At 45.9% G+C, this 7,604-nt stretch overlaps 1 non-coding gene across 1 annotated transcript; it reads left to right on the top strand.

Annotated features, from left to right (window-relative positions):
* Window positions 1-480: 480 nt before the first annotated feature.
* Window positions 481-552, top strand: TRNAA-UGC (transfer RNA alanine (anticodon UGC)). Its single transcript has one exon. It is a non-coding gene; the product is annotated as a tRNA-Ala (tRNA).
* The last annotated feature ends 7,052 nt before the right edge of the window (window positions 553-7,604 follow it).

Raw genomic sequence — 7,604 nt, 5'->3', positions numbered from 1 at the left:
ACACCTTAGAAGGGTGTAACTCTAATCAGGACTGCCCTGTCAGACACTCTGGCTCCTTGATTGTATGGTTTTTGTCTAACCTGAAATAATGTCATAAGTGGTCAGCTATTAAATAGTTACAATTAGGTATTGATCCATGTCATCAAAAACCAAAAACTTGCCAATCCTATCAAGCATCAAATACTGTTGCACAACAAGCAATCCTAAATTTAAATATATGCTGACCTGGGTCTGAACTGGCAGAGACCAAAAGGGGAAGAGATTTTTTTCTTTTCTTCCTGTCCTATAATACTTGAACTTGCTTAAAGAATAATTAAATTGTTGAAATCCCTATCAGATGTTGTAGTGATGGCCATGAGTATGGTGGTGGTGGAAAGTGCCATCAAGTTGTCACTGACTTAGGGTGACCCCGTAGGGTTTTCAAGTCAAGAGACATCCATTGCCTGCCTCTGCATAATGACTCTGGAGTGGACCTCCAGAGGGATCGTGGCTCAGTGGTAGAGCATCTGCTTTGCATGCAGAAGGTCCCAGGTTCAATCCCTGGCATCTCCAGTTAAAGGGACTAGGCAGGTAGGTGATGTGAAAGACCCCTGCCTGAGACCCTGGAGAGCAACTGATGGTCTGAGCAGACAATACTGACTTTGATGGACCAAGGGTCTGATTCAGTTTAAGGCAGCTTCATGTGTGACCTCCTTGATGGTCTCCCATCCAAGTACTAACCAGAACTGGTGTCTAGATGGCTTTAAAAGTGGATTAGACAGATTCATGGAGGCAAGTTCCAGCAATGGCTATTAGCCACGGTAACTAAAGGAAACCTTCATATTCAGAGGCAGTAAACCTCTGAATACCACAGATAGGAGGCAACATTAGGACATCCTCCTAATGTGAAACAGGATGCTAAATTAGATAGACCACTGGTCTGATCCAGCATGACTTTTCTTATGTTATATTCTTATCAGCTATCAAATTGTGTTGAATGTCTGCTGTTGGGTACTGTCATATGTCAAACATCATTGTATGTCAGCTATAAAAACAACCAAAGGCCAAAAACCTTAATGACCAATATATAAGGAGCTTATCATTGGATGCCAAAACTGGCACCAAATATCAGTCACCAAATATTTGAATATTTATATAACATCAACATTTGCAGAAAACTCTATGGATAATTTTTGACGACAAAATCTAATTCTACAAGTCATAGCTCAGTCTTTGCTTGAGCCCAAGCCCTTCTCCAAATATGCAGAGCAGCTCACTCATATTCCCAGGACCAGTTCTCTGGCCAAGCCACCTCTGAGTGACCACTCAGGTTGGCACAATGAGGAGGGCACCAGTGCACTGTAAGGGCTCATCTTACTTCCAGGCATCAGCAGCAGAGGAGGGGACGGGCATCTTCTCCTGGGCCTACACCATTGGCGTCTGGGTCCAAGCTGACAGTGGCATGAGGAAGGGCATTTCATATTTGGAGGAGGAGGAAGAGGAAGAAGAAGAAGAAGAGGAGGAGGAGTTGGTTTTTATATGCTGACTTTCTCTACCACTTAAGGGAGACTCAAACCGGCTTACAATCACCTTCCCTTCCCCTCCCCACAACAGACACCTTGTGAGGTAGGTGGGGCTGAGAGAGTTCGGAGAAAACTGTGACTAGGCCAAGGTCACCCAGCAGGCTATGTGTAGGAGTGGGGAAATCAACCCGGTTCACCAGATTAGCATCCGCCGCTCATGTGGAGGAGTGGGGAATCAAACCGAGTTCTCCAGATCCAAGCCACCACTCTTAACCACGACACCACACTGGCTCTCAAATACCTTAAACTGGCTCTGTAGATTTCCATCTAACCACCCCTTCTCTCATAACTACAAATAACAAATCTGAACAAGTGGTAGAAAACTCCTGGAGTAAGTCCCACTTGCCTTTGCCTTTAAACATACATGATCTCAAGTTTCAGCTTCAGAGGTCGTCTCTGTTGTTTTGCGTGTTAGAAGGACGCCTTTGTGTTTTGGAGCCATCATATCTTTTGCATGTCTATGAAAGCCGACTTCTGTTTTCCATTGTCTTTGGGCGATAAGATCAGGCTCTGAACTCGGATATACCCAGGGAGAGCCCAGCCTGGCGATTCCCCACATAGAGCCAGGCGGGGGAAGAACAAGGCAGACAATGAGAACCAGGATGATAATTTGGTCTGCCTTGGCTTCCTCTGTGCCTCATTAGGCATTTAGCCAGGAAGGTACAAAGGAGCAAAATGGGCCTCAGAGGTCCCCCCCCTTCCATTGTGGGGGCTAAGTGTGAACTGTAAGCCAAATTCATTTCATTCCCTTTACATAATTGTCCGCTTGGCTCAAAGGATTGCCGGGGAAGACAGTCAATTGTTGTTCTGTTCACTTCGTCACATAAAAACCCATTTGACGGGCCTGACAGCAACTGCTTGCTAATTATGGGGCCGAATCAGACGTACAGGGTTTTGTTGTGTCAACGGTCCCCGGAACAATCTGGTGATTGTTTTATGAGAAGATTGGGCCCGTCGGTTTGAGCACTTTCACTTCAATTATCTCCTTTTGCTGTCACGGTTTGGAGTTGCTCTAGTGGAATGAAGAGAACGGAATAATGAGCTTGCCAGCAACCCCCGGGGAGCAGCAGCTAAGCCCTGAAGAGCTCGCCTGCCTGCCCCTTTGCACGCTGCTCTTGAAGTTATTATTAGAGTGGTACCCAGTAGCTGTGCTGAAGCTTGAGGGGCCTGTTAGCACTTCCATCTTGTTTCCAGAGACTCATAACGAAGCCACAAATATGTGTTCCATGATGAAATTTCACAGATCCTGGCAAGCTATTTCCATCCTTTGTTTCCTTCTGTTTCCAAAGGACTGGTTACTCCATAAATATCCACAGATTGCTACTTTCAGGTGCTTTGCCAGTTATTTTTACTCTCCGCTGTTCCTCCTCAACCTTTCGCTGATGAAAGAGAAATCATTCCTCATCCTTTGCCAACAAGTAAATGTGCATATTTAATCCCCATTTAACTCCCGCTTGTCGACTTTTTAAAAAAATCCTTATTCTTTTGGGATTGGGGGAGAGCCAAATCCCTAAGGATGAGACTGACACCTTGATCCTAAACAGACTGGCCACCCCATGAAGTGTGTAGTGAAAGCCATGGCTATCCCATTGTCATAGGGTTGCCAACCTCCAGGTTCTAGCTGGAGATCTCTTGCTATTACAACTGATCTGCAGCCGATAGAGATCAGTTCACCTGGAGAAAATGGCCGCTTTGGCAATTGGACTCTATGGCATTGAAGTCCCTCCCCTCCCTAAACCCCACCCTCCTCAGGTTCTGCCCCCAAAACCTCTCGCCAGTAGTGAAGAGGGACCTGGCAGCCCTACACTGTGTCAGATAAGGCTTCTGACAGCTCCAGTCCCAAACAAGATGGTTTCCCTGCAAACAAGATGGGGTTCTCCGTACACTCCTCCCCCCCCCCCCCGTTTTGCACACGAACTCCGGCCAGGGATTTACATTTGTATTGTAAATCTCCCATCTGATATCGGGTCCCGCCCACAAAGCCGGGAGCTCGGCCTCCTCCTCCACTGATTGCTCTTAATGGTTTCTGTTTCAGTTTTACTTACATTTACTTACTTACATTTACTTTACATTGTCTCTTTGTTCCTATAACCCTATTGTATCAGTCCTATATATGTATCCTCTCCACCCCAGTCATGTATTCCAGCCTTGTTTGCCTTCTTACTGAAATCATTGACTTTCGGAATAAATCTTTGAATCGCTGCTCTGCCTGGATTCGAGTTCTATTGCCTGAAACGCCGTGTATTTGCTGAAGCCTGACACACTGTCAGCTGTCAAATGATTTTGGGGGGGCGTTCATCTTGGCCAGGCTCCTCTTCACCACAAGTGGGAGGTTTTTGGGGCAGAGCCTGCGGAGGGCAGGGTTTGGGGAGGGGAAAGACTTCAATGCCATAGAGTCCAATTGCCAAAGCAGCCATTTCCTCCAGGTGAACTGATCTCTATTGGCTTGAGATCAGTTGCAATAGCAGGAGATCTCCAGCTAGTAAATGGAGGTTGGCAACCATACACATGACCCAGAGGCTCCTCCTTCATTGCAGTGACTCTTTTTTACTTCTTTTTTGACCCATTGGCACCAGTGGGTCAAAAAGGAGTACCAGAAAGTTGTAGCTTGCTCCCTGCACAACTATTACAATGGGGAAGGCAAGGAATGTGGGCTTTAATGCGGATGCCATTCAAACCACAACTGAAGGGGAATGACTGTGGGGAGAAAGGAGCTCTGATGAAGAGGTCCATAAGCACCCTGTTCCCATGGTCCCATAGCCTCCAGCGGGTCCTGGGTCTAGTGGTGGGGGGAATCAGTAGAATTCAGTTTTCAAGTGAGGTCCTTGAGACAATCGACATGTTATCTGAAGAAGTATCAGGTACTGAGATAGTGAATCACTGCTGTCTACCCAAAATGCCATTCACCTCAGAATCCATGAGGATCCTGGTAAATTCCACAATTACAGCATAGGCCAGCATTAACAAAGAATCAAGGTTGGGTATGGTCTGTGGAAAAGTCCTTTGGCTCTACAACCTCTCCAAGATGTCCTCTCCAAGACTGGATCCAGCCCATACAGTATCTCTCCAGCTTTCTCAAAATGCCAGCTTTCCAATGATAATTTTATTCCATCCTCTCTCCTGATTGTGTTACAACAGAGTGGAAATGTAGACTGCCCATCAAGGAGTATGATGGAAAATTTCAGTGTTGCACAACATCCTCAGAGGTGTATCATTAGTAGTTTCCTTTGTGGTCAATCTTAGGAAAAACAGATATATTGCTTAAGCAACTAAAACTCCTTAAATAAATGCATTACCCTGCTGTGGTAGGAGAGCTCTTTGGGGAATTCCATAGGCTGTTGGTTACATCCATTGACTCTATTAAGAGTACAATTTTGTAAACGGGTAGCTAGTTTGTTGACCCAGACTTTAGGATTTCTTTCCCATCTACCAGCTGCCCTCATTATTCAAGTAGGGGGAGACAGATGCAAAGGAAACTGGATTCAGACCCTACACAAATTCACAACAAAAAGCCACGAGGATCCCTAAACCCTGCCTTCCTCAGATTCCACCACCCAAATCTCCAGGAAATTCCCAACTTTGAGTAGGCAACCTGACCCACTTCCTGTCTTCAGAATTCCAAAGGTATTCACAAGCTCTACAAGACTGGGGTTCTCTGGCCTACAGCTTAACAAAACAAGGAGAAGGAGAAGGAGAAGGAGAAGAAGAGCTGGCTTTTATATGCTGACTTTCTCTACCACTTAAGAAAAAATCAAACCGGCATAGAATCATCTTCACTTCCTCTCCCCACAACAGACACTCTGTAAGGTAGGTAAAGCTGGGAGAGCTCTAAGAGAGCTGTGACTAGCCCAAGTTCACCCAGCTGGTTTCATGTGTAGGAGTGGGTAAACCAACCAGGTTCACCAGATTAGCATCCGCCACTCATGTGGAAGAGTGGGGAATCAAACCCGATTCTCCAGATTTGAGCCCACTGCTCCAAACCATCGCTCTTAACCACTACACCACGCTGGCTCCAATGAGTTCAATGGCCGAACTGGGTTTCTGGATGCTGAAATTTTTCATATTTAATTTTTCATATTTATAGTCTGCCCTCATTCCCAGTCAAACCGGGCTCAGGGCGGGTTACAGCGGGTTATACTTAAAAACCATAAAACATTAAATTAAAACCAACAATTATACAACTGTAAACAAGATGGTAGTCAAATAGACAGTAATAGCCATTATGGGCCGGATTAGCAAATTGAACCCCCACAGATAGGGTTGCCAGGTCCCTCCTTGACACCAGCGGGAGGTTTTTGGGGTGGAGCCTGAGGAGGGCGGGGTTTGGGGAGGGGAAAGACTTCAATGCCATAGAGTCCAATTGCCAAAGCAGCCATTTCCTCCAGGTGAACTGATCTCTATTGGCTTGAGATCAGTTGCAATAGCAGGAGATCTCCAGCTAGTAAATGGAGGTTGGCAACCATACACATGACCCAGAGGCTCCTCCTTCATTGCAGTGACTCTTTTTTACTCCTTTTTTGACCCACTGGCACCAGTGGGTCAAAAAGGAGTACCAGAAAGTTGTACCTTGCTCCCTGCACAGTTGAAATAGCAGGAGATCTCCTGCTACTACCTGGAGGTTGGCAACCCTACAGATGACAGATGGGGGGGGGGAGATGGGAAGGCCAGCAATGATGGACAACTCACAGCTGCCCTCCATTATAGGCCTGGTGGAATATTTCCATTTTGCAAGCACTGGGGAACTCCTGAAGGTCCCGCAGAGCCCTGATATCACTAGGGAGACTATTCCACCAGGACAGGATTCATGTGTAGGAGTGGAGGAGGGGGACAGCCGAACATTCTTCGGGCTGGGGACCACCAGTAAGTTATAATTCGCAGAGCATAGAGCTGAAACAGATCTTGAAGTGCATTTCCTGAAACTCACAGTTGGCTAGATTGAATGCTAACCCTTCTATGGTAATGCAGGGCAGAATTCTGAATATACCATACTCAGACAGGATCTGCCCTTACTCTTCTGGCTCTATATTGACTCATCAGCTCATGCCCTTTTGGAATGCCGCTTTTACGAGGACCTTCGATTGCACTATATTTCCCCCCTTTTAACATACAAATCCAATGCCTCTATGACTGACATAATGCCTTTTTTACTAAGCGATAGGGCCCCAAGGCTACATTGTCAGTGGCAAGATTTGTTTCAGTCCTTATATCCCTCCAACACTAGATATATGCTGCTCAAGATCAATGGATCAAGGAGCTTATAAGGGATAAAAGGAAAGGAAAAGGAAAGGAAACTCACAGTAGCCCACTGGAAAGTCTGGTTCTTAGGGAGCTAAACCCAACGGTTCGGTCAGTCCCTGGAAGTAAGAGATGGTTTAACACTTTCTCTTGTCCTTTCGTAAGGACTCACTTTCGTTGGGAGAGGTTGCCAAAACATACCAGCTCAGTCATCGCAGCCAATAATAAAACCTTATCTCTGAATTCAATAATTGGTGTAGCAGTGGCGTCCATCTGCCCTCCCAAAGGATGCAGATATAATTACACTCCACTACCTGTGGGCAGTGGAAAAATACCACCGGCCCACTAATTACCCAAAGTGCTAGGTAGTAAAACCTTGACTTAAATATTTGCAGAAGGCAGACAGAAAGGTGCCAGCGTGTACATTTGCAATTACTTTTATTTCTGGCATACTGGGGATGTAGTTACAATAATAGCCGTGGGATTACAGAATTCGCAGCAAAGAAAAGGGATGCTTATTTGTGGCCATAGCTGAGGCCAAATCTCAGACAGTAATATTTAGAAGAGACACACAATGACCATGTTGTGCCTATTAGAAAGCCTAAGGAGGCGATCCACTCGGAAATGCGCCTGCTAAAGTCCCATTGAAATGAATGGGGGCAGCACAAGGATCCGGCCGTGCTCTTGTGTAGCTCCCATTCATGTCAGTGGGACTTACACAAGAGAACCTCCTGGAGTATTGTGTTTGTAAGAACATGGATTTCTCAGGGACTGCCTGTTTTCTGGTGTCTGTCCCTTGTAAATCAC

Source organism: Euleptes europaea, chromosome 11 (genome assembly GCF_029931775.1).
Source record: "Euleptes europaea isolate rEulEur1 chromosome 11, rEulEur1.hap1, whole genome shotgun sequence".
Lineage (NCBI taxonomy): Eukaryota > Metazoa > Chordata > Lepidosauria > Squamata > Sphaerodactylidae > Euleptes > Euleptes europaea.
Note: the sequence above shows the minus strand (reverse complement) of the source record. Positions and strands in the feature narration are given on the sequence as shown.